At 33.0% G+C, this 27,987-nt stretch overlaps 1 protein-coding gene across 5 annotated transcripts in view; it reads left to right on the top strand.

Moving 5' to 3' along the window:
- Positions 1 to 27,987, top strand: part of LOC114328375 (uncharacterized) — a 985,491-nt gene that overhangs the window by 171,002 nt on the left and 786,502 nt on the right. The window lies entirely within an intron of this gene.

Raw genomic sequence — 27,987 nt, 5'->3', positions numbered from 1 at the left:
CGAAACCTCGCTGCAAAAAATAGAAACACAGGCAATGTAGAGGATAAATGGATGGAGACAGAAAAGGCCCTTATGACAGCTGGTGAAGGCTCGTTAGCTCCAAGCAAAATTAAGAAAAAAGAATGGATGACAAACGAAATTTTGTACCTCATGGAGGAAAGGCGAAGAAATAAAACCAACAAGACAAAATACAAAGAAGTGAACCGTGCGATTAAGAGAAAAATTAGAGAAGCCAAAGAGAAGTGAGTTCTGGAAAACTGCAAGGAAATAGAAGAATATGAAAGAAAGTACGATAGCTTTAACATACATAAAAAATCAAGGAAATAACAGGTAAAAAAGTTAAACAAAAGGACAAAAAAGGTAAAATAGTTACAGATTTAAATGAAAAACTGGCAAGATGGACAGAATACATTGAAGAACTTTTTGCAGACGAAATACCAGAAATAGCAGTAGCAGAACCTACAGACTACACAACAGGGCCTGAAATCATAAAAAGCGAGATAGAATATGCTATAAGGAACACAAAAGTGGGTAAAGCTGCAGGACCAGATGAAATTCCTGCAGAATTGTTGAAACTTATAGACGACGACACACTTGAAATAATGGTGAACCTCTTTAACACAATTTATAGAACAGGCATCATACCAAAGAAATGGCTCTCCTCTACTTTTAGCGCTGGCTTAGCTTAGCGCATCCTTTCTGTTGAGGCTCTATGATATTGTTTAGAGCACAGTGTTGGTAGATACGCCGGGCTACACAGGATGTGACCAATTTGTACAAAGTAGGTAGACAAGTAATTGGGCGGTACTTGGCTGGATCTTGGGTGTTATTTTGATCCTTCGGTATTAGATAAGTAGTTTACTTTGTAAGGAATGATGATATTTCCTGAGGATTAGAAATAACATAATTAATTAAAATTGACAATCGCTCATGAACACTCCGAAGCTTCTTTAGCAAGAAGTTTTGAACTCCGTCCGGTCCAGGAGATTTCCAGTTGTGAAGCTCTTTGATAGTATTCGAGACTTCTTCAGTGGTGGTTATTAAATTATTAGTTTAATATGTATTAAATTATTATTGTGTTACCATTAGTTACACAAAACGTTGTTAAAATTTTTTTGTCCCTTCGTATTTTTTCGACAAGCCAGTTTTTATTGAGATGCGGCTTCTTTTTTAAGATGTTTATATACAAATTTTATGGTGGTTTTGTTCCCCTAAACCCCCCAATTGTTTGTGTACGCTCCGATTAAATTATTATTGTGGTACCATTAGTTAAACCAAAGAATATATACTCTCCTAGAAGAAGCTTTTATATGGAACAGATTATTCGTCACTTCAAAGAAGGCTTGTTGACGAGGAATGTTGCGGCCGCGGTGCGGGCGGAGGTGAGATCGCGTAAGCTCCGTATTCGTTGTCCGGTCTATGCACTTACTCGCACTTACTCAGTGGGAACACAAAATTCTATGCTAAAACGTTACAGGGCAGTACCCTTCTACTCACGTCTATATTCTTTGGTTAAACAGAATGTTTTTAAAACTTTTTTGCCCGTTAGTATTTTTTTCGATAAGCTAGTTTTATCGAGGTGTGGCTCCTTTTATCGTCGGAAGTAAGCCCCTCTTAGGTGTATCCATTCATATCTGTTTGCTGTTATTTGCATCCATTCGGGGCCAGCCATTTGCTTGATGTCATCAGTTCATCCATCTTGTTTGAGGCCTGCCTCTACTTCTTTCGTTTGCTCTTGGTCACCATTCGAGAATTCGCTTTGTCCAATGGTTGTCTTCCATTCTTCCGATGTGTCCTGCCCAGTTCCATTTTAACATGGCAATCTTCTTTATCACAATTGTTACTTTTGATCGTCTTATTACCTCTTCATTGGACTTGCGGTCACTGAGCTTAATGTTGAGCATTCTCTGTTTCATTGCTCTGTGATTCACTTGAAGTTTGTAGACTACGCTGTTGTGAAGAGCCTAAGTTTCAGTTCTGTATGTCAGAACTGGCAACACATACTGATCGAACGTTTTTGCCTTTAAAGTAAAATTTATAAAATATGTGCCTAAAATACTACCCAAAAATATTTAACAGCTCTCGTGCAATAAATGTTACACATAATAGTTATTTTTGATATAAGTGTTAAAAGTACAATTTTAAGGCACGCATGAGCGAAGCGAATTCTGCAATTCACATGAGTACCGTAAAAATGTACTTTTTAACACGTATATCGTACAATATTTTTTCTACAAACGTTATAAATTTATATAATACAATATTTTTGTTAATTGCTGAAATCATAAAACCTATGACCCGCATAAGGTAGAATTGGTTGTCTACACTCGAGGGGAATGTCTAAAAATTCTTAGCGAAAGTATTATACCGTTACATAAACTTGTTTGTTCTACAAACGTGTTAAAAATGCAATAATACAGTTTAAATTAAATTTTAAAAAACCTTTTAAACCTCCTTTTTCAAATTTGTGCAAGTTGTACTATTAATATTAATGTTAAATAAATGAAATATAAATATTTTGACGTTTAACAATTTGACAATTCACTTTTAACTGCAGTGCCTTAAAAATTTTAAAGCACTATAGTGCCTTAAAGTAGCATTTTTAACGCTCCTATGGAGTGCTAAAAATTGCATTTTTAACACGGTTGTAGGAAAATAATATTCTTGGACCTCTGTTAATTTTTTTCTGAATTATGCTGATTATTTTTACAAAAAAAAGAACTGACTTGATTTCTAAGGGCCATAGGAATTTTTTTTTAGAATTCATGTAAAATGCTAACATTTCGTATTTTTTTGGTTTTCTTGTCCAAATCACCCCAGATCTTTTTTTTCAGATTTTTTTTCATATAACATCTTTAAGATTTCCTTGAATGATGACGTGTAGTACAGAGTATTTATCGTTTTGAAGTATGTGGCCCAGATACGATGTTCTTCTTATTTTAAGGCTAAGGAATTTGAAGAACTTTAAGAATACGCCTACAATATGGCCACGTACCGAATGCCTCCCATTTTTTTCGGAGGCATTAGGCTTTCAGAGTCCAAGCTTCCACCCCACATAGTAGTTGCAATCAAACATAACATTCGATGACAATTAACATTCCACGTACCTATATAAGCATATAATTTAAGTTTTACTCGAGATTTATGAGTTTCTTGTGGAATGTATTGCAGATTATCTATTTTTATCAACACACGTATAGTTATCATTTTTTCATTAAACAGAGTTTTCAGCACCTTTTCCTAAAATATGCATACAAGAAACATATTCTAGTTTAGGAGCATTGCGTTCGACAATATAAAGGAAAATAAATTTGCTCCTTTAAAAAATATCCAATTAACAAAACCACTTGGCCAGATTTCTCTGTAAGGTGCATCTTCACCATAAAAGCACGAGAATGTCATTAATTAAATGCCAACCAAGGTGGCTTTCACCTCAATACATTCTTCTACATTTCTGCAGTCAGAAAGTGATTCACACAGTTGCCAGGTTTGAAGTGGTAGGTACTTTAGTGAGTGAAATACTTGGAATATATAAATGATACTTATACAACTTATTATTGTTTTCATTACATAAAATGCTACTTTCCAGCTCTTCTGATGCTTTTTTACGTTATTGTATGCTTGTAGCTCTTGTTTGCATTTCGCAGATTATATTGTATTCTCGTTGTAACAGCAACGATATTTATTATGCAACAGGTTTAAGTATTTTTTTGGTTTTTACCGAAATTCAACCAAAATTTACCAGAATGACTTCGCGTACGGCCACAACGGCGCACAGCACATCGCATCCTACAAAACAGCACAAAATACCTCGCACCTAGCCTAGCCTTTGCTTTATACTGGGTGTCCCAATAAGAACGGCGCTCGGCGATATCTCAGGAACCGTTTATAGTACCGCTTTGGGAAAAAAATTTTTATAACAAAATTTGCCTCGAGAAAAGCCTGGAAATTATTTTCATAATTGTAAGTCCACCGCTAGAGGGCGTAATTGAATATCAAAAATTAAAAAATCGAAATTTTACAAAATTTGCCTAATGAAAGGGCACTGGAAATCCGATTATCGTATTCTTCATAAAATTCTGCGCATATTTTATTTCATAAGTTTAAGTCTACCTGTGCAAATAAGAGGTGGGGGTGAGTGGGAAACTTGTTATGAAAAAATCGCTGTAAGTCCGGTTCTGCTTAATCGATTTTTGCAAACTTGGTCTTGTTGAAAAAAGCTCGTTTTCGTCAATCTAATAGTTATAATTTGGAAACAGCCTATTACGTAATATGCCGGCTGGGAGGCGCTATTTATTTTCTTTTTAGAAATCTAGTTTTCTTTGGAAAATATTTAATACAAGTATATATTTTTTTCTGTATTACAAAATTAGACCAAATTAGCAACAGAATACCGAAAACCGCATGTCTATACCTTTTTTCTATCTCGAGATATCTTAAGAAACTTGTAAATTTTAAACATAACTGTTGCTGTCATATAAGTGGAAATATATAGAAGCAAGTAGTGTGCTATGGAAAAAAACAAAGAAACATTTTCCAGATGTCACCGTATATAATAAATCAAAACAAAATATGAAAAACTCTACTACTGGGGTGACGTCTTTGGGGATATTTCATTGCATATATTCTAGCCGCAACAGTTGCATTTCTTATGCATTCAAAGAATGTGGCTATCATGTCAAATGCTTCTTAGTTTGTAAGAATCATCTTGAATTTCACTCTGTATAAATTTTATATAAACTTTAATAGAAACAAACCGCAACAAACCATCAATGAACAAATTTTTATGTTTTACTTATGTTTTATTGATTTGACACATAATTTGACACATGATGACTTTTTAAAGTTAATACTTCTAATAGTTCTATTTTTTCCATAGCACACTACTTGTTTCCACTTTGACTTCCTAACTTAGTTTACCGATGACAATAACAGTTATGTACTTATATTAGTTGGGAACAGGATAATTGATATTAAAATATAATGAAATAAAAATGAAAAATTTGTGTAGAAAATCTGACGTTTTTACATTTTCTACGATTCATCGAGAGAAAACCAAATGGGCGGAGGCAACAATTCATAAAAATTTACAAATTAACGCTTTGGTATTATTTTAAGTATTAAAATTAGTGTATCTAATATTTAAATAAAAATAAAATTAAACTGTTTAAAATATATTTATTTCGTTAAAATCATAATAACAGAAGTATAACTTCTTACTCGCGTACAAAGTACACACACTATTTTTTTGTTATATTTTATAGTGTTATTTGTCTTATTTTTGTTTTGATTCATTATATACGGTGACATCTGGACAATTTTCCTTTGTTTTTTTCCATAGCACACTACGCGCTTCTATATATTTCCACTTATATGACAGCAACAGTTATCTTTAAAATTTACACGTTTCTTAAGATATCTCGAGATAGAAAAAAGGTATTGTTCAAGCAATCTATATAGTGTAATAGGTAAGATTTGTAGTTTTGGGTTGTTCTTCTTTAATATTAGGCCGGCAGCTGGTGTTTTCTGGTAATTAAATATGTAGATAAAAATATTTATTTATACTTAGGTAAATACCGTTAAAGCAGGACATAATATTGTATGTGTTAAAATTAATTTGATCAATTTTTTAATAACATGTAACCTCACAGGGACCTCCCTCTTACCGCATGCTTGTACTAATAACTGATGTAGAATAGCTTTTATAATTAATCTTGTTATTGTTAGAATTACTGATACTAAAATAACTTTATAAAAACACAGTTAGATCTAAAATTACTTTAGGTATACAGTTCAAAACTTTTAAAATTCAGCACAAAATGCAAGCATGTCCCCGCTCTTTTTTTATTTATTAAAAATACAAAATCTAAAAATATTTTTTTAACCGAGTCTTTTCATTAGTATACACTTATGCTTGGAAAATGAATTGCACAACACAACAATTATAATACTGATACACTTAACTCATTTTCTCCTTCTTCCGTATTTTCTTCGTCACTATCATCGCCCAATTCAATAATAAATTTATTTCCACCATTAATATGGAAGTGCCCAATCTTCTTATAATATTCTTCCACTTTGATCACTTTGGCGATTCTTTTCTGCCAGTCTACTTTGGTAATATTGGCTACTTCTTTTTTAATTATCTCAATTACCTTTTTGCTAAATTTAGGAAATGTATTTGAACGCCTTATACTTGGTTTTAATTGTCCCCCAATTAACTCAATAGGATTGAAAACACAAAAGTAGGGGGGAAGTCTCAATATAGTGTGTCTATGCGGCAATACTCTATAGAGCGTATAATTTTCTAAATTGCTTCGTGTGTAGAACTTCAATAAGTTGTTTTTTTGTGTAAAAATCTTCGAAATACAAATCATTTTCCATTAAAAAATTTTGCCGGTCAGCTTTCTTTGAAGATGTATTTGGTATTTTAGTGAGCTGTCGGGAATGATAGGAAGCGTTGTCAAGCACTATTACGCTGTTTTTCTCCAAGTTTGGGATCAGCGAGTTTTCAAACCAATCTTCAAAAATGTCAGCTTCCATATTCTTGTGGTAGTCAACGTTACAATCTTCCAATCTCTTCCCACATAATTTTAAAGCATTCGGAACCCATCCCTCACTTCCTCCGCAATGTACAATAATTAGCCGCGAGCCTTTATTTGCAGGCATTTCTTTTATGCACATGCTTGAACCATCTGTCCATCCTTGCTTTACTGTATCGTGGGTATCATACCAAGTTTCATCTAAATAATAAATTCTCCTATTTTCTTACCTATATTTAGTAATTTCTTCTAGGTACATATTACGTCTGTTGACTATTCTTTGGCTTTCCATAATTGCTTGACGTTTATTTATTTTTTTGAACTTAAAGCCCATTTTTTTTATCCAATTTTGAAGAGTTTTCTCACAGCAGTTCATATTTCGACCGGTTGTTTCCAATTTCTTTCTTATTATTTCTATTGTAGGTGTAGGTATTTCATTGCTTTTGTAGCAGTCGTATATTGTGGTTTTCAATAGTTTTACAAGTGAAGGATTTAAAGGTCTTGAAAATTTGTAGTCACATCGTTTCTTGCGATGATAGGGTTCATTTTTAACTATTTTATATACAGTGGAATTTCTGTTAAACCAGAGGTGGCTTGTGCCAATAGTGTTTCATCGAAGCCGAATTTCGTACGTAGATTTTTGTATACATTCAAACATATTTGCTGTGTTTCAGCATTTAAATGCATTCGAATCTTCTCTACGGGCACTTTTTTTTAGTAATTACATTCACACTAGCAATGGCAATTTCTACAATATCAGCGTTATCGTATGCGATATTTACATTATCCTACGGGCGCGACATCACTATTCACATTATTTAAATTACAATAATCAACACTGTACACTCTTCAAACGAAATACTAAACCAATATTCAAAATAATTACAGCAAAAACACTCGAATCATTACACTGCTACCGAACTAAAACTACTATCGTTTTGCACGAAACTTGTTAATCGATGGGACGTCTGGGCGTAAAAACACAGATGCGTTCAAAGGGCCGCTTCTTAAACGTTTGACCTAAATATCTTTATTTGAAGAATATCATATTTCACCGGCTTAAAGCTATTCCACAATATGTTTTACTTGGACAATATCGACATGCGGTTTTCGGTATTCTGTTGCTAATTTGGTCTAATTTTGTAATACAGAAAAAATACATACTTGTATTTAATATTTTCCAAAGAAAACTAGATTTCTAGAAAACAATAAATAGCGCCTTCTAGCCGGCATATTACGTAATAGGCTGTTTCCAAATTATAACTATTACATTAACGAAAAACAGCTGTTTTCAACAAGATATAAAAATCGATTAAGCAGAACCGGACTTACAGCGATTTTTTCATAACAAGGTTCACACTCACCCCCACCTACTATTTGCACAGGTAGACTTAAACTTGTGAAATAAAATATGCACAGAATTGTATGAAGAATACGATGATTGGATTTCCAGTGCCCTTTCATTAGGCAAATTTTGTAAAATAACGATTTTTAATTACGCCCTCTAGCGGTGGACTTACAATTATGAAAATAAGTTCCAGGCTTTTCTCGGGGAAACTTTCGTTATAAAAATTTTTTCCTCATAGCTGTAGTATAAACGGTTCATGAGATATGGCCGAGAGCCATTCTTATTGGGACACCCGGTACATTAGTGGCCGTATTGACACACCTTACACAGCAAATTTATTCTATTTTTTAATCATGTTACACTAAGCATCAAAATTAACGAACCACCTTAAAAATGGGACATTTTTGATGTCTTGTATTTCCTAAACCTCTTCCGATTTGAGTGATTTTTTAATATCTTATAGCTTTATTCTTCAAGAATATGTAATAATATTGTTGCTGAACAGATAAGTATCATTGTATACCGGGTGTAACAATGATAGTGTGTTTTTTCCTCAACGTTTGGAACACCCTGTGGAATATTCTTGCGTATTTAAAATATTGAAATTAAAACTCGACTGTAGCCTAAGGCTTCCTTAACATTATGCTTTTTGATTCATTCACTTATGTTGGATATTAAAAAAATTAGGTACTTTAACAACTAGCAACGTTGTTCATAAATACAGGGTGTTTCTAAATAAGTGTGACAAACTTTCAGGACCAACTCTGCATGAAAAAATAATGACCGTTTGCTTTATAAACATATGTCCGCAAATGCTTCGTTTCCTTCCTTGAATTTTTTCTTACAAACTGACGATTTATTTATTGCTCTAAAATCGGTTGAGATATGCAAATGAAATTTGGTAGGTTTTAAGAGGTAGTTATTGCGCATTTTTTGGCATACAAGTAAGAATTTTATATTCACCATTGGGTGCATACGGGTAATATGACCAGGTAATATGAAATATCGGAAATCTATAACAAAATACAAAACATCAGTACATCAATAAAATTAATTTTACTAATATTTTGCATTTTAATAACGATTTCCGAAGTCAAAACGTCAAATAAATTAGTTGCAAACTTAAATTGTGGCTTTATTTCCAAATTAAATAGTAAATTTCATTCTTGATGTAAAACCAAAGAATATATGACCGGGAGATATTATACAGAAATTCAGCCACGATTTTCTGAGTCCTGCCTTTTACAATACTGGAAGGGTAGACGAAGTACTTACAATCTGTGGAAACATCCACAAATTTCCTGTGACATTTTTTTGTAAAAATTAGATTTTCCCAAAAAATAGGGTTTTGCGATGAATTTCTGAGTTTTGCCATATCCGTAGAATAACAGGATACTATCGATTTTATGAAGAAAATTTTTTGGGCAGGATGGTTGCAAACGGGCTAATACAAGAATAAAAAACCGCTAAACGCCTTTAAAATGAGCGCATACAATATTCCAGCTACAAAAGATCTGATATGAATATTACGTGACGCAAAAATGTATTTTCATTTTGATGCAAAACAAAATTCTAGTTTTATTTTAAAAGATTTTTCCATCATATTTGCTAAATTTGAAGTAAACGCGCCACAAAAGAGTAACTTTCATACAGTTTGAATTTTGAAACTCTTTTGTGTCGCGTTTAGTTCAAATTTAGCAAATATTATGGAAAAATCTTTTAAAATAAAACTAGAATTTTGTTTTACATCAAAATGAAAATACACTTTCGCGCCACGTAATATTCATATCAGATCTTTTGTAGCTGGAATATTGTATGCGCCACTCATTTTTAAGGCGTTTAGCGGTTTTTTATTCTTTTATCAGGAGTTTTTCAAAGTTATTTATAAATTAAATGTATGCAGTTGAATGCAATGTTCCTCTATTACTCGTTAAGCTTTATAAATGGTCAACTTTGTTACATTATCTCCCAAATGATCTAGTGTCCATCTAATGTACTCTAGATTTTTTTCTATTCGAAGTAGATTGAAAAAAATATTGAGATGACCGGTAAATGAAGTCGGATTGCCCGTTGCCAACTCAAATTTAGCGTCGTAATCACTACAACTACATAAACCATTTCGGGAATAATCGTTAATTGGATTATACTTTTGTAGCTTAATAACTTCTAAAAGGCTTAACCGATTTTGATCAGGTAAACATGAGTTTGAAACGTATTTACCGGTAATATCTGATGGATCTAAGGTCAAGTATGATAATTGAAGCTATTACAGGAATTATTATTGAGCTTGAGAAACCGTTTTTCCCGTAGAAAATAGATTTGATCATACTTATAAAGCCTATAACTTAAAAATTCGAATTTTCCCGGATATGGCGTATACACCGTTAGATTCGTCTAGAGTCCTTCTACAAACACTCGTTATTGGCGCAATTCGTAGGTTGAAATTTTGACTAATTGTCGAAAAACCAAAGTTTAGTTTTTCAGTTTTTCGGCTATACTGAGCCGTGTGTATGTCTGACCCTGACGGCTTAGACATCATTTGAAAGCTTAACTCAACACTATTTATTTGGTGTATTTGCGGTTCTCCTATCTCTTCTTGATTCGAAGATATATACCCCCAAAAAATATGCCGTTTTGTACCTACCAAGTCCTCTAGCTGGCTTATAGGTGGTCAAAAGTCACAAACTACACCGGTTCCGAATCGGCCCCGACCCCCTCTTCAAACACAGAAAAAAACATTCAAATCGGTTCAACTTTTAAACACACATACATACATACATAATATGTACATACATGTCATGTCATTTTTTTAATGTCATTTTTTTAATTATATATATACAGATCTTGACAGGGGAAGGCATGTGGCAGGTCTCTTTTTTGATTGTCCCGTGCCTTTGATTGTCTGGATTTTAACTTTAGTAAAAATAAATTTTACAACCTAGGTTTCAGAGGAGATTTCTTGGACTGGATAGTAGACTATTTGAGCAATAGAAAAATGTTAGTTTCATATCAGAATTCTGCTTCGACAGTTTTCAATATTGATAAAGGAGTCCCTCAAGGATCTGTTTTAGGACCGCTTATATTTATTCTTTTTATGAATGATCTTCCTGATTACATTAAATCTCGAGTTATTACTATTTACGCAGATGATACTGCACTAGCGATCTCTGCGCCTAGTAAAGAGGAACTTATATTATTATCCAACGGTGTTTTTGGGTCATTTGTAGATTGGTCCAAAGCAAATGGATTAATAGTAAACGTTGATAAAACTCAATTTTTATATTTTCATTCCCAAAATGTTCTTAGCAATGTATACTCATTATCATTTAAATTTGACAATATACTTATTTCGTCAGTTACAACAACAAAATTTTTAGGTTTAAATATAGATTGCCGTTTGAGATGGACTGAACAAGTCAATACAATAAATACAAAATTAAATAAATCGTTTTATGCTATTTCTAGAATAAAAGATACTATGCCGATATCAGCACTGATCAATATCTATTACGGCCTTGTTTACAGTCATATGAGTTACAACATACTACTATGGGGAAATTCTATTGACAGCCCTAAAATTTTTGTAACTCAGAAAAAAATTATTCGAAAAATATTCGGGCTAAAATTTCGGGAAACTTGTAAACCAACGTTTATAAAATACAAAATCATGTCATTCTATAGTCTGTACATTTACCACACTCTTCTGTTTGTCAAAGAAAATTTCAATCAATTTGAAACTAATGCTCATCGACATGATTACCATACAAGAAATTGTAATAAGCTCCGAATACCCCAGTTTAAAACATCAAGATTAGAAAATAGTTTTAAATTTATGGGAATGAAATTGTACAATAAACTTCCCGATGAAATGCAGGAGATTGCTAGTTTTAACAGTTACAAAAATAAAATCAAAAATTTATTACTAGCCAAATGCTACTATTCCGTCAAAGAATTCCTTGACGATAGCCTATAAACTATTTTACACTATTTTATTTTTTATGTATAAATTGTTTTGTGTATACAAAGTCTAAAATGTCTAAAAATGTTAGTCTAAATATGTTATTTTATAATATGTGTTAGGTGTTAGGTACCTATAAAAAAATTGTGTAGCTAAACAATGTTAGCTTGTAACAGTTATATTACTGTATATGACCTGTCCTATACATTTGTAAAAATGTCTTAAAAGGATGAATAAATATTTCTATTTCTATTTCTATTTCATACATATAGTCCGTTCTTTAACGGTAAAATATTGCAAAATCTATAAATTTTAAAGAAACGCTTGGATTGACATAAAATTTGGCATACACATAGCTAACAAGTCAAAGAAAAAAAAATGATATTGTGCCGATATGTGCTTTTGCCCTGGGGGTGGTCTTCACCCCCTCTTGGGGGTGAAAAAATATTCGTCCAAAGAAAGTCAGGAAATGGATAAACTGGCTAATTTTAAGTAACTTTTCTTTTATAGAGTTTTTTCACTAAGTCAATACTTTTCGAGTTATTTGGCAGTGAATATGTTCATTTTTTCAACAAAATAACCACGCTTTTAGACGGTTTTTCGCAAATAACTCAAATAGTAAGTATTTTGTCAAAAAAACATTCTTAGCAAAAATATAGCCTGTAAAAAATTTAAAAAAAGAGTGTACACATCATGTCTCTACACCTAGTAGAAGCAGAGTTATAGCTAATCAAAAATAGGTTCATATTCGTCAAATTCCAAATGGAATATTTTAACGTGAAATAACCAAAAATGAAGCACATTTCGGGGAAAACTCATTACAACTTATTTAAAGTGCTTAAAAAAAATTTCATTTTTGTTTTATAAAAAAATTTCCAGTATCAAAATTAAATAGGTTACGCTCAAAATAAAGTTAGTCTCTCTTGGTTTTGGTAAAAAAATCGAGAAAATCACCCCCTAATTAGTATCTTAAATGAACTTAATCGTTACGACTTCACAAGTTTGTTGACTCATGTATATATTGTTTATATGATCTGTAAGTTTCATCGGTTCAAAGTCCTTATTATTGAAAGGGCTGTAGTTAAAAGGGGTTGAACGAGTATGAACACTGATCACGAATGTATGCAAATTTAGAAACACCAAATCTTAATCAATTTTTGTCTAACAGAAAAACAAAAAAAAGTACATGATATTCAGAAAATCAAATCTGACTTTTTTGTTTTTCGAAATTTTTGGTATCTCTAACAATTTTTAAGTTATTTTGAAAAAAAGGATATTTTTCAAAATTTAAATTTTTAAAAATTTTATTTTGAAACCAAATTTTTTCAAAAATAAGCACTTTAAATCGATAAAACTTACAGATCATATAAACACAACATAAGTAAAATAATTTGTTGAGCGGTAACGATTAATTTCATTTAAGTTGCTAATTAGGGGTTGGTCTTCCCGATTTTGTTTTGCAAAAACAAAAGGCACCAACTTTATTTTGAGGGTAACTTGCTTAAATTTAATGCTAGAAACTTTTTGTTAAAACAGAAATAAATCTTTTTTTAAACACTTTAAAAAAGTTATAATGGGTTTTCCCCAAAAAAGTGCTTAATTGTTTGGATATTTCACATCGAAATATTCTATTTGAAATTTGGTGAATATGAATCTATTTTTCATTGGCTATAACTCTGGTTCTACGAGATCCAGAGACCTAACGCGTACACTATTTTTTTTTACTTTTTTATAGGCTATACTTTTTCTAAGAACGTTTTTTCGACAAAATACTTTCTTTTTGAGTTATTTGCGAAAAACCGTCTAAAAATGTGGTTATTTTGTTGAAAAATGAACATATTCACTCGCAAATTACTCGAAAAGTGTTGACTTGGCGAAAAAGCTCTATGGAACAAAATTTACTTAAAATTAGTCAGTTTACCCATTTCCGGACTTATTTTGTACATATATTTTTTCACCCCCAAGAGGGGGTGAAAGTCACCCCCAGGGCAAAAGCACACATCGGCACAATATCACTTTTTTTCTTTGACATGTAAGCTATACGCATGCCAAATTTCATCTCAATCCAAGCAGTTCTTTAAAATTTAGAGCAAAAACCGTAAAAGAATGGACTAATATCCACAAATATTTTCCCTTTTTTAAATAAAAATTGAGTCATACTTCTGAGCTCGGTAACTTTTGAATGGTATAACCGATTTTCAAAATTAGACATGCGTTGGAAAGGTAATGATCAGTACTATTAGAAGCCGCAAAGGTCGGACTTAAATTTTTGAACTTTTTGGGAGTTTTGGGGACGAGAACGAAAAACAGACCCTAAATAGAAAGGCCCGTAAAATCCACACCGTTGGACCAAAATGGATGGTTGACATATGAATGGGTGAGTCTTTTCCTGAACTTTAAGATGGGACTTAGCCCATCTTTTGAATCAGTCAAATTTAGAAAATCTAAAATTTCGTGTATATATAGTGTCGCGTGTAGGGGGGTGTTAGTGTGCGCCAGATGTATTTTGTAGAAATATCAACTTTAAAATTTTTCGTATTTCGAATTTAAGAAAAGTTTGAAAAAAAAAATAAAAAACGGTGTATTTACCAACTTAAAGCAAGGGTAACTTTTAGTACTAAAATACCTCATAATTTAATACTCTACTGTCAAAAATGCTTAAAAATTAAAGCAAGTTATGAGATTTCGTTGATCTACCCAAGACCGACGCCTATGACCGATACTAGAAATTCACAATTGATAAAATCGATTTATCTCTGGAAGAGAAATAAAAGAACCAGTTTTAGTTTTTCTAAATATTTTTTATTTTTTTTTTTTCAAATTAACAAACCGAAAAATTTTTCAAATCGCTTTTTTTAGAACACATGTATCCTACCGACTAAAGCGAGAGTACCTTTTAGTACAAGAATACCCCATAGTTTAATAATCCATTGTCAAAAATGCCTAAAAGTTAAACACAGAAAAGTTATACGATAAAATATTCGTTTCCCTACCCTAAACGGACGCCTTGGTAATAGTTTTAAAAACTCTGCTTACGTTCAAGTAATTTTTAATATACCTAGTCTATTATTGTAAAGAATCATTAGTATAGCTAATTTTGAAATTTTAGTATACAGGGTTGTTGGTCGAAGCTCGGAATGAATATTTTCTAAGTTTTCTTAAATGGAACACCCTTTATTTTAGTATTGTAATGAAATTATATTTCATGGTACTTTTTCTATTTTATAAGTATTCCCTACACCTAACTGCTTTAGACTAAGTGAAAATGGTTGTTCATTTCTGACTAACTGCTTTAATTTGTGAGTTATTGGTAATTCAAGCTAAACATTAATTGCAACAAAAAATACGTAAAATTTTATTAGGTTGGCCGTAAAAATATTCAATCACAAATAATTTTTCAGAAATAAATACATAATAATCCAGACTGATCCTTAAAATTACCAATAATGATTTAGCTATCAAAATACCTATGTAGTTAAGATTGTTGGTGCGATTAACAATTAAGCACAAATTAAAGGAGTTAGGTATAGGGAATGCTTAATAAATAAAAAAGTACCATAAAACATCATATCATTACAATACTAATATACAGGGTGTTCTATTTAAGAAAACTCAGAAAATACTCATTCCGAGTTTCGACCAACCCTGTATACTAAAACTAAAAATTTAGCTATACTAATGACTCTTAACAATAGTAGACTATATTAAAAATCATTTGAACCTAAGTAGAGTTTTAGATGTCAAACTACTATGTACAATTCTACAAGGTGTGAATATTGCTACGAAATTAATAAAAAAAACGTAATTATCTTTTAAAATACTGTATATAACATTATAAAACCTCATATTTTAAGAAAGAAGACATCGAAGAGAATCCAAAAATGTAAAAACATACAGGGTGTCCCATTTAAAAAAAAGAAATTATAAGCAACTTCCGGTATAACCGGAAGTAGCAAATAGATGAAAATATTTTCATTAAACAGATGACTCTTCAAAACCCCTTAATTCAAATTTTCATGATTCTGTTGCCTTTAGTTCTCGAGATATTTCTAATAGGCCCTTTATTTGTCACACCTTGTATATATTCTTTGGTAAAACTAGCATGTTGCCAAAAAATTAAATTCAAGAAATTATTTCTTCTGGGTGTAATACTTCTAAATTCACTGAGTAATACATTGATTAATATATTTTAACCTTTTTACACATGTGTCGAAATAAAAAAAATTACCTACAAGATATAAAGATTACTTATATGTATTTGTAGATTTCCTAATATAAAACCTTGTTTAGCACTTAAATTATTTCAAATATTATTAAGAGTAGTTTTAGTCTGATATCTATGTAATCTAATATTTCTTATTTTTTCCTGATTATTTGGTTTTCGTATTAATAACCATTTTATTTATGTATTTTTTCCTGAAATAGTTCAATTTTCATTATAAGGCAGTCGATGGAAAAATACAGGAGTAAAGAAACAAATGCTCATATGGTATTCATTGATCTTGAGAAAGCATACGATAGAGTTCCTCGAGAGATTCTATGGTGGGCACTCAATAAGAAAGGAGTCCCTGGTGAATATGTAAAGATTGTGAGGGATATGTATGAGGGACTAACGACTAGTTTTAGGTCAGGTGTGGGGGAGACTGATAAATTTAATGTGAAAGTAGGATTGCACCAAGGCTCTGTGCTTAGTCTGTATTTGTTCTCATTAGTTTTGGACCAGATAACAGCGAAACTACAGTGTAACATTCCATGGTGCTTAATGTATGCTGATGATGTCGTGTTAGTAGTAAATAGTGATAGAGACTTAGAACAAAAACTGGAACAGTGGAGGCAAGCTCTTTAGGAAAAAGGTTTAAAACGTAGTAGGACAAAAACAGAGTATTTGGAATGTTCATTTAAAGATGGAGTTACTACAAATAAAATGGTATTTTTGGATGGTGAACGTAAAAAGCAATAGTTTTAAGTACCTGGGATCGGTATTACAGAGTAATGGAGAAATATATGGAGACGCATGCAGTAGAATTAGGGCTGGATGGATGAAGTGGAAAGAAGCGAGTGGGGTGTTGTGTGGCAGAAAAATTCCAATGAAGCTGAAGGGAAAATTCTATAAAACAGCCATAAGGCCGACTATGATGTACGGAACTGAATGTTGGGCAGTGAAAAATAAAGAGGAACAACGAATGCATGTGGCGGAAATGAGAATGCTTAGATGGATGAGTGGAGTGACAAAGAAGGATAAAATTAGAAATGAGTATATTAGGAAAAGTCTAGGTGTGGCACCAATTGACGTCAAAATAAGAGAGCATAGGTTAAGATGGTTTGGTCATGTTCAACGTCGAGACGTTAATCACCCAATACGAAGAATAGCTGAAGTGCAGATTCCTGGAAGGAGTGGGAGAGGAAGACCAAAGAAGACCTGGGGGGAGACGATAAGGGAGGACATGTTGGTAAAGGGGATTAACATTGATATGACCCAAGATAGAATTGTGTGGAGAAATGCAATTAGGGAAAGCGACCCCGCATAGGGATAAGGCAAAGAGAATGATGATGATGATGATTGTTCAATTGCTATTTTTAATATTCATCCGTATGTGTTGTTGGTGCGTATACATTTGTAAATTTTATTTTGTTATTCGTTATCATTATCATTATTTAGCCAATCACATCCACTTCTGGACATAAGCCTCCCTCAGCCAGTATCTTGTAATATTTCCACACTGGACCGCTTGTAGCCAGTTTTTACATACGTAGAGAAAGTATACTTTCTCATTATTCTTACCTTATATAACGATCTTGTGTCTGCTTCAAAATCACCAGATTAGCAATATTTTTCCTGATATGAAATCCAACACTACATAATCCTTCATTTTCTCCACTGTTCAAAAATATGGTTGGTTTCTTCTTGATGTACCTATCCGTTACGAATGTTGGCGATCATTATGGCAATCTTTATCTTATCTGCAGCAGTAATTAAAAGCTGCACAGATATTGTGTTGAACCAAGTTCTGGGGTTCTTCAACCAGGATGTTCTTCTTGTGCCTGTACCCAGCTTTTCGAATATTTTTCCTTACAGGATGGCTTGTAGGAGGGCATATCTGGATTCATTTCGCATAATGTGTCCGAAGTACTGTAACTTTTGAGATTTAATGATGGTCAGTACCTCTCGGATTTTCTTCATTCTCCTGAGGACCTTTTCATTTGTGACACGGTCAGTCCACTGGATTTTAGTTATTCTCCGATATATCCACATCTCAAATGCTTCCAATTTTTTGCACACATCTTCGTCAAGATCCACGATTCAACACCAGCAAAAACGACAGAGAAGACGTAGTATCGCAGCGTTCTTACTTTTATACCAAGTGAGAGGTGGTGGTTCTTGAAGACGGTCCCCCATCCTCTTGAAGGGGGATCTAGCTTTTCCAATGTGCACTCTTATCTCTTGGTTGTTGGTCCATTCTTCATTTATTACAGTACCGTGGTATAGTCGGTTCGCTAAACTCAGACGCAACTGGCTAGATATTTAAGTCGATAATTTTTTTGTTTTTTGTCAATTTTGCAAAATTTTTCAAAATTACTAACTATTCAGTGATTATTAACTATTTAGTAATTATTTTTTGCCAATTTTTCTAAAATTGGCAAAATTACCGACTGAAATATCTAGGAAGTTGCGTCTGAGTTTAGCGAACAGACTATAGTTGTAGTACTTCACACTTTCTACAAGGGTTTGGTTGACATAGAGTTAGCTGTAATATTAACTTAATATTTGTTCAAGGTGTGGAATAAGGTTTTAAAGCTCCTGCTTCCCTTTCTTCCAAACACTCCATTGCCCAATCATAATCCTACTTTGCGCATTATTTCAAATGAAGTTTAGAATTACAAATTTTGATCTACACTGTTTGCATAAGTGTCCAGAAAAGTAATTAATCCATTTAGTTAAAAATAATTTATCTTGAATAGGGTGGAAGAAATATGATTCCGAAGCCTTCGTCAATGGACTGGCTTATCAGCAGATGAATTTTTACATGCCGCGCAAGATCGATAACGATATTATTATATCGGCAAATTGTCATGGAAGCTACCCACGTCTAAAATTTCGGTACGGTACTCAAAGAAGAAGAATCAATTGTCAATACAGTGGAACCCCGATAAGTCGGCCCCCGATAACCCGGAAGTCCGGCTAACCCGGACCGATTTTTGTCAAACATTTCAACAATAAAAATGTATGTAATATAATTTATTTATTTATTTATTTTTTATTTATTAATATTACGGGAAAACCCCATTAACAGTTACAATTAACAAATAGTAAAATGTAAGATGTATGTAATAGATTGAGAAAAAAAATATATAACCAAAAAACAACAAAAATAATTTAACCTGCAACAATGTTCAAACAACCAACAATTAACATTACAACCCTAAATTTATAATTAAAGTTTTACACTAAACTAAAGTATTAATTATTCTATGAAATTGATTCTATTAAATTGAGCCCTGAACCCACTCTCAGACATATCAAATATTTCCAAATGAAGTTGGTTAACATATCTCGAGTATCTTTCTATAGGCAAATTCATACCATAATTTGTTCGACTCCAACAATTCAGCACTATCAATTTTCCCTGTAACAATTTTATGCAAAAAATTTAATCCAGCACAGATTCTCCTTTCTGAAAGTGTTTTCAAATTCAGTTGTTTTTCCAAAATTGAATAATTATGATCAGAGGTCTCAATATATAATTTGAATCCACAGAATCGTAGAAACTTATGCTGAACCTTTTCTACAGTATATTTATGGAGAGCTTGGTAAGGAGACCATACCACTGATCCATACTCAAGTTTAGATCTGACTAATGAAGAGTAAAGGCTTCTGACAGTGTCAACAGAAAAATGTCTACAATTTCTCACGATGAAACCCAACACTTTGGATGACTGTATTGTGACAGAGTTAATATGATCGACAAATGTTAAATTTTTGTCGAAAATTACTCCCAAGTCTTTTATTTTTGATACAGTTTTTAATGGTTGCCCACATAGTTTGTAAGAAGTGTAATATTTTCTGGAACCCTTAAAAAAACTAATTAGACAACATTTTGATATATTTAGGTTTAATTTATTAATGTGACACCACTGCGTTAATCTGTCAAGATCGTCCTGCAGCAGTTGTTGATCAGTTTGGCAATTCATTATTCTGTAGGCTTTGAAATCATCAGCAAAAGCGAGACCTTCACTGTTTTCAAAACAATCAAAAATTGAGTCCACAAACAGATTGAAAAACATTGGGGAACAGTGCCCCCATTGGGGAACACCAGAAGTTACACATATTGCATCCGATTTAAAAGCACCTATTTTGACCATCTGTCTACGCTCTGACAATAAACTTTTGATCCAACCTACAGCCGAAATATCAAACCCTATATCAAATAATCTCATGAGAAAAATATTATGGTCTACTTGATCGAAAGCCTTTGAAAAATCTGTGTAAACTGCATCAACTTGCTTGAATTCTTCCAAAGCTTTAATTATTTTTGATTGATATGGTAACAGATTAGTTAGAGTTGAACGACCTGAACAGAAGCCATGCTGATTCTTATTTATTAGCCCACGACACATCCAGTTTAATTGGTCGCTGATAATACTGTCAAACAATTTTGGAAGTGATGATTGAATGCATACACCCCTGTAGTTCGTAACATCGTTTTTGTTCCCACTTTTAAAGATGGGCGTGATAAAACTATCCTTCCATTTTTCAGGAAAAATTGAGGATCTTAAAGACTTATTAAATAATAAACTTAGTGGAACCACAAGGGTACATACACAATATTTTAACAGGCTACTTGGAACACCGTCGGGACCAAGGGTATTTTTACTAGGAAAAAGAGATATTTTTTCGTATATTTCTTTTGTAGAAATATCCGAAAACTTATAGTTTTGGTAAATATTTGTGGGTGTTCCAAGGTCTAGTTTGTTCTCTGGGTTATTTGGGGTGTACACTGTTTGGAAGTACTTTTTGAACAAATCAACAATCTCTTGCCCATCATTGGCTTTATCCTCGCCGTATATTATTGTTTGGGGAAGAGAATGGTTGGTTTTTAAGTCCTTTATGTACCTCCAAAAGTATCTAGGATTTGATTTGAATTCTATATCCATCAATGAGATATACTGAGACCAACAAACCTCCCGAACTTTTTTGCATTCTGAACGCAGTCCAGTAAAAATATTGAGGTCAGCCTGAGATCTGGACTGAATATAGGTGTAGTGTGCTCTCCTTTTTTTGAGAAATAAGCTGTCTTAGTTCCTTTGAAAGCCACCTAGGATAAGTGCTGGTTTGGTATTTTTTCACAGGTACAAATAAAGCAATACCAAAAGCTAAAATTTCATAGAAGTAATCAACAGCTAAATCTAAATCAAGACGAGACAAACACTGCTCCCAGTTAATTCCAGCTAAAAAAATATTTAAACCCACATAATTGGCGTTTTTGAAATCATAGTACAGATCCTGGCAGAAGAGGCTGTCGTCTACCTGTTTTTTGTGAATATTTCTTAAACTACACTCATAACTAGCATGATGTAAACTGCTGTTTAGAATAGAGTCATTTCCTAACAGTACCTCAACACTTTTATCGTTTGTGAACATAAGATCCAAGAAAATATTTCTGCTGTTGGGAATACTTATCCTTTAAAAAAACTGAAGAAAATCAAAAGTTTGGGCAATATGGATAGCTGAAGAAGTTCCAGGACACACAACCTGCAAACCATATTCATCGTTTGACCATATAGCTTCGGGAAGATTATAATCTCCAAAAATATAAAAATATTGTGCTGGAAATCTTTGTAGAACATCCTCTACTGTTTCACAATGTGAGGTGTATACTAATCCAGGCATATTTGGTGGAATATAAACTCCTGAAATGATAAATTTTGATGCATTGTACTCACATGAAATAAACAATTGTTCCACGTTCTGATGTGATATGTTTATCATTTGGTACCGAATAGATCTTCTGACGTAGATCAGTACACCACCACCACTCAATTTTTGGCTTGTTAAGATTGACCTATCACTACGATATAAGTTAAAATTTACACATTCTAGTTCACTGTCCAAAAAATCACTATTTAGGTTACTTTCAACTAAAATTATAATATCATACAAGCAACTACTCACAGCCAGTTTAAGACGGTCTATTTTGGTTCGCAGACCGCTGACATTTTGATAATATATTGGGGTGGTTAGAAGTTTTCCTGGGTAATCTGCCTTTTGCGTATTAAGGAAGGAACGCCTTTAATATATTTTGTGATCAAATCCTCACCTTCATTATTTCTCTGTGTTAGCTCCTCTTTAACCGCTTTGTATGCATCCTGTTGCATTTTTGTGTAATCATACGCTATTTTGTAGGAACATAACTTCATTTGTAGCTTCTTTCTAGAATATAATATAATATTTGAGAGATAATGTGTTTGTGTAATTTGAACTCTCTGTTCAATCCTGACCCCCCGGAGGGAGTGTAGTGGTCGACGTGATGTCGTGTATTTTCCGTCTCCAAAGATCTCTGTCTCTGGTCATTTCTTTTAACTCATGCATAGGTCTTTTGCATATTCCCGTAATTTGAACTATACGATAGTAAAAATGACTCATGGTACACGGCGCCGGCAGCAGAGCGACGTTATTATCGGAAATAACAAGCACCTGTTATTCCTTATTTATTTCAAACTGCCTTAGCATTGTTTAAAAAAGACTAAAAGGCTATTTGAAAAATTCTATTTTAAAAAATAATCTTATGTTTTCACTGTTCTTAAATAATATAACATCGTTCCGATTGTGACTGTATTGTGTGTAGTACAGACTTGTATTTTTCGCTTCCGTTTGCTTGGGTTTGTGTTTGCGTGTTTTTAGTAATTTAGATGTGTAGGTACTGTGCAAATATTTCATGTTATTTCAATTATAACGGAGTTTGTCTGTAATTATACCGTATTTTATTAATTTTTACCATATTCTCCGGCTAACCCGGATTTGTGATAACCCGGATCGGCCGCGGTCACAATTAATCCGAGTTATCGAGGTTCCACTGTACCAAATATCTGTTGTTTATTTATTTACTGTGTGAACATTTCTGTAGTCACCTCCTGTATATCGGATTCACATAAACTTCCGTTAACTTGATCTCGTTTATTATTTTGATAACTCCTTAAGGCCGTTTTATCTTCCTTATTAGGTGGGTGGCGGGAAGTTGTCTTGGAGGAATTTTAAATGGAATATTAATTAGAACGCAACAGAGTAGGAATAAGCAACATATTTATAACAAATGAGTCGAATAAATGAGCTTAACATTTACAATCAGTTTTATTGAGACAAAAGGACTACATACCTAATCGCATTTAGAGACTAAAATTTACTGTACATATTAACATATTTAGGTCTTCGGTGAAGGTCCACTTATAATTCTAAACAATTACAAATTGTAACTAAAATAGTTGTGACAGGTATATCATAAATAATGCCAATATCACTCATGTAAGGTTTGAAAATATATTATGATATGTATTAACAATACTTACACTTACATGCCAGTTCAAGTAACCAGTAGAATGAGCTGACCCGGCGAACTTTTTATCGCCTTAGACTTTAGACCTTAGAAATAAATAATGTGTCAAAGTTCAATAAATAAAAATTAACTGAAAACCAAAAAAATTCTCAAAGACATTATGAATAAAAAGTTAGATCAATTTAAATCTTTCCGATAAACAATATTTTTTGCGGTGAACAAGTATACACCAAAGCTCTATTACTTTCAAGTCGTAAAGTTTATTCCGCAAACTCATTTCGGAAACGAAACACGAGCTCATCCACAACAACTTTGCTTAAGATCATCACGTAATCAAATGCATAGTTTATGATTATACAGTGCTAGTCAAAAGTCCGAACCCCCCCTCGTATCTTTTGAACGATTATACCTATAATAGTGAAATTTGGAGGGAGTAAATAAACGGACGTAAGCTTCTTAACTAATTATGACAGGTGACATAATAGTGACAGATGACGTTACAGAGCCACTGTGACCGATAATTTTAAATAGGATCTTATGGCAAGTGATACCTCGTTTAAAAGGTATTTAAAATACCTATTCAGTCATACTAATTTTTTTGGGTTTAGGTTGATTTTGATTTTGGTGAATAAATTAAATTAATATAATATTGTAGTTTCGAATTTAATTAATAAAAACTCAAATGTCCACCTATGGCTTTTTTGTCAAAAAAGTTGACGTTATTTAATACTCTAGTAGTTTTTACTTCAACGTCAACCTGTTTGACAAGTAATCATAGGCGGAATTTTGAATTTTTATTAATTAAATGCGAAACTACAATTTTATATTTATTTCATTTATTCATCAAAATTAGCTTAAACTTAAACAAAATTAGTATGACTGAATAGGCATTTTCAATACCTTTCAAACGAGGTATCACTTGTCATAAGGTCCCATTTAAAATTATCGGTCACAGTGGCTCTGTAACGTCATCTGTCACTATTACGTCACCTGTCATGACTAGTTAAGAAGCTTACGTCCGATATTTCATCCCTCCAAATTTCACTATTAGAGGAATCACCGTTCAAAAGATACGAGGGGGGTACGGACTTTTGACTAGCACTGTATAAAAGACATACAGACAAATATTCATTTTTATTTATATAGATAGACGCGTACTAAGCGCTCACTTACCTATACCTAGACTCTTCATTTATACCTAGCCACTTCTACTATACTATGGTGTTGTCCAGTGGCTTTTATATTGTCGGGGCGGAAACTAAGATGGGCGGCATGTATTGCTAGGAGGATGATAATGAGTACACAACGAAATTGACATTCTCAAACCCAGAGTGATAAGATAAAAAATAGAGAACGACTGTGTAAAAGATGGAGGATGATGTGTAAACTTGCTAGAAATCGACGGCAGTCGCCTTAGGCCGCGTTCAGAGTGGACGAGCAAAGAGCAAAGAGCAAAGAGCAAAGAGCAAAGCGGAAAAATCAAACTCATACTGGTAAATGGAGGTACACAGAGTGCTAGCAAAGAGCAAAGCGGCGAAACCAAACAAGTTTGATTTCTCCGCTAGCACTCTTTGGTCCATGTGGTGAGACCGCTCCCGTCTCAAAAAATTTTTGATTCGGTTTCTTTGTCAATTCCTATTCAAAAATGTCGCCTTTAAACAAATCTGAAGAGCACCGGGCGGAATTTTTGGGCAGAAATTGTTTAAACAATTTTATCTACTCTATGTATTATGTGTAAGTTCTTAGTTTGTGAAAACTGTCATTCTAGATAGCAGTGCGTGAAGTGTTTAAAGTGAGCGTGAAGTAACAATGTATTTTAAATGGGACTTACTTTTTCGCACTGTTTTTAACACACTTTCATATAATCAAATATCCTTAACTTTGGCGTTGTCATGGTGATGACATAATGAGCAATAAATTACAACAAAAGTTTTTACAGTTTTGTGGTTTGAAAGAAGTTAGAATTTTTAAATGTCAAAGTTCTAAAAATTATAGAATAGAAATGAATTCCAGTGACGAAGAGTTACAGATTTTTTATTTGTTTATGGTAGAGTAGATAAAATATTGTATGAAACTGTGCTTGAAGTACTTTTTGAGAACTTACGCGATGTATAGCACTCGCACGGCTGTCGCTCGTGCTCTAAATATGCGTTCGTTCGCAAAAAGCATACTTCACGAACTGTTTCATAAATAACTATTTTTAAACAAATACAAAAGATCACGTTTTTTGCTCCGGAACATACATTTTTAGGTATTTTCGGTTATTCTAAACAAAAAAAGATATCTTGTAATTTTTCCCAAAAATTAATAGTGTTCGAGTTATAGGCGATTTAAAATCTGAAAAATGCGAAAATACGCATTTTCGAGGCTTAAAAATTCATATTTCAATTAGTATTTTTGAGGTTGCCACATACTTAAATTGATGATTAAACATTCAGCTTCGACTCTGAAGAGTGATCGCGTCTAACCTTAATTTATACCGTTGTTTTTTAATTGTTAAATATGCGTGTTTATCCGATTTTTTTGGCGGTGCGGCGCGCTCTATTTCAAAAATCTCCTATTTTCTCCGAAAATTATTTTTTCTAGATTTTTTGGGATATTCTAAATAAAATAAGTTTCTTGAGATTTTTCTCAAAAGTTAATAGTTTTAAAGTTATAAGTTAATAAAGAACTCATTTTTGGATTTTAAATCGCTTATAACTTTAAAACTGTTAACTTTTGAGAAAAATGTCAACAAACTTATTTTATTTAAAAAATCCCAAAAAATCTAGAAAAAATAATTTTCGGAAGAAAATAGGAGATTTTTGAAATAGAGCGCGCCGCACCGGCAAAAAAATCGGATAAACACGCATATTATGTAACATTTAAAAAACAACGGTATAAATTAAGGTTAGACGCGATCACTCTTCAGAGTCTTGAAGCTCAATGTTTAAACTTCAATTTAAGTATCTGGCAACCTCAAAAATACTAATTTAAATATGAGTTTTTAGGCCTCGAAAATGCTTATTTTCGCATTTTGCAGATTTTAAATTGCCTATAACTCGAAAAATATCAATTTTGAGAACATTTACAAGATACCTTTGTTGTTTAGAATGACCCACAAAACTTAAAAATATATGTTCCAGAGCAAAAAACGTGATCTTTTGTATTTGTATAAAAAAAATTGTTTAAACAATTTCTGCCCAAAAATTCCGCCCGGCACCCTTCAGATTTGTTTAAAGGAAATTTTAAAATATTTTTAAATAGGAATCCACAAACAGACCGAATCGGAAATTTTTTTTTCATGCAAATACTGCAATACTAAATGATGTCGGGAGCCAATAGGTACGTGTTGTCTTTTTAGTTTTGCATATAGCAATAAAAATAAAAAATATATAGACTTAAAGTACTTTATTGCTTTTCAAAATATGTCCCACCAAGATCGATACACATTTGCATACGTTCAAACCAATTGGTAAAACAGTTATTCCAGTCTTCAGTTGACACCTGCAAAATCGCTGTTTTAAAGGCATCGATGGCTTATTTTGGCGACTGGAGTCGCCGCCCACGCATTTAATCCTTGATCTTTGGGAACGTAAAGAAGTCTTTGGGACTTAGGTTATATAGGCTATATGATCGATGGTTTAACAGTTCAAAGTTTTGAAGCTCCAAAATCTCTATTGCCTTTTGGGCAGTGTGAGCACTTACATTGTCATGATGTAGGATGATTCGCCGTTGTGTGTTGCTTTGTCGGAGTTTCGCGATAACTTATGGTCAACAAACGGTTATATACCAATCAGAAGTAATCGTTCTTCAATCTTCTAAAGCAAATGTTGGCACATGACCAGATTTTGACACAAAAGTTGCGACCATTTTCTTTGACACACTTCGAGAACGGATCACTTTTGTTGGTTTTTCCTCATCGTGAAACACCCACATAGCGGATTGGCGTTTATTTTCCGGTTGGTAGGAGTAAATCCAAGATTCATCGCCACTAACAATACTATAAACGTTTTTTGAGCTTTCTTTGTTGAACCGTTTTTTGCTCTTTTTCGCTTTTTGCTCTTTTGGAAGCAAATGAGGGATCCAACGGCAACCAACTTCCTAACACCCAGGTTCTTCAGGTAGGATCTTTTGGATTGAGGTCTTTGAAATTCCCAAATATGCCTCTATCTCCCGGTATATTACACGGCGGTCATCCTTAATTAGCTGACGAATCGCATCAACGTTTTTCAGTGTGACTGATGTTTTGGGTGGACCCGGCCTGGATTCGTCGCTGAGACTGGAGCGACCACGTTGAAATTCGCAATACCAGTGGGAAATAGTTGACTGTTGTGATGCTTCATTCCCAAATACAGAAACCATTTCAGCGTGACATAGCATTTGGGATAATGTTCTCCAAAAATTGTATTGGGGGCGCCCTCTAAGCGGTTATATGCAAAACTAAAAAGACAACCTATCGTATTCACGGCGTTAGAACAACCTACCCAAATCTGTTAAAAATATTTAATTAAAAATGATGTTTTTTATCTATGAGGTAAGGTTGAAAATTGGTTGAGGAAATTTGACAGGTTTAAGTACGCAAGTAAATAGTACTTTTAGGAAGAAATT

This window comes from Diabrotica virgifera, chromosome 6 (genome assembly GCF_917563875.1).
Source record: "Diabrotica virgifera virgifera chromosome 6, PGI_DIABVI_V3a".
NCBI classification, from domain to species: Eukaryota; Metazoa; Arthropoda; class Insecta; order Coleoptera; family Chrysomelidae; genus Diabrotica; species Diabrotica virgifera.
This window is presented reverse-complemented; position numbering and strand designations above follow the sequence as displayed.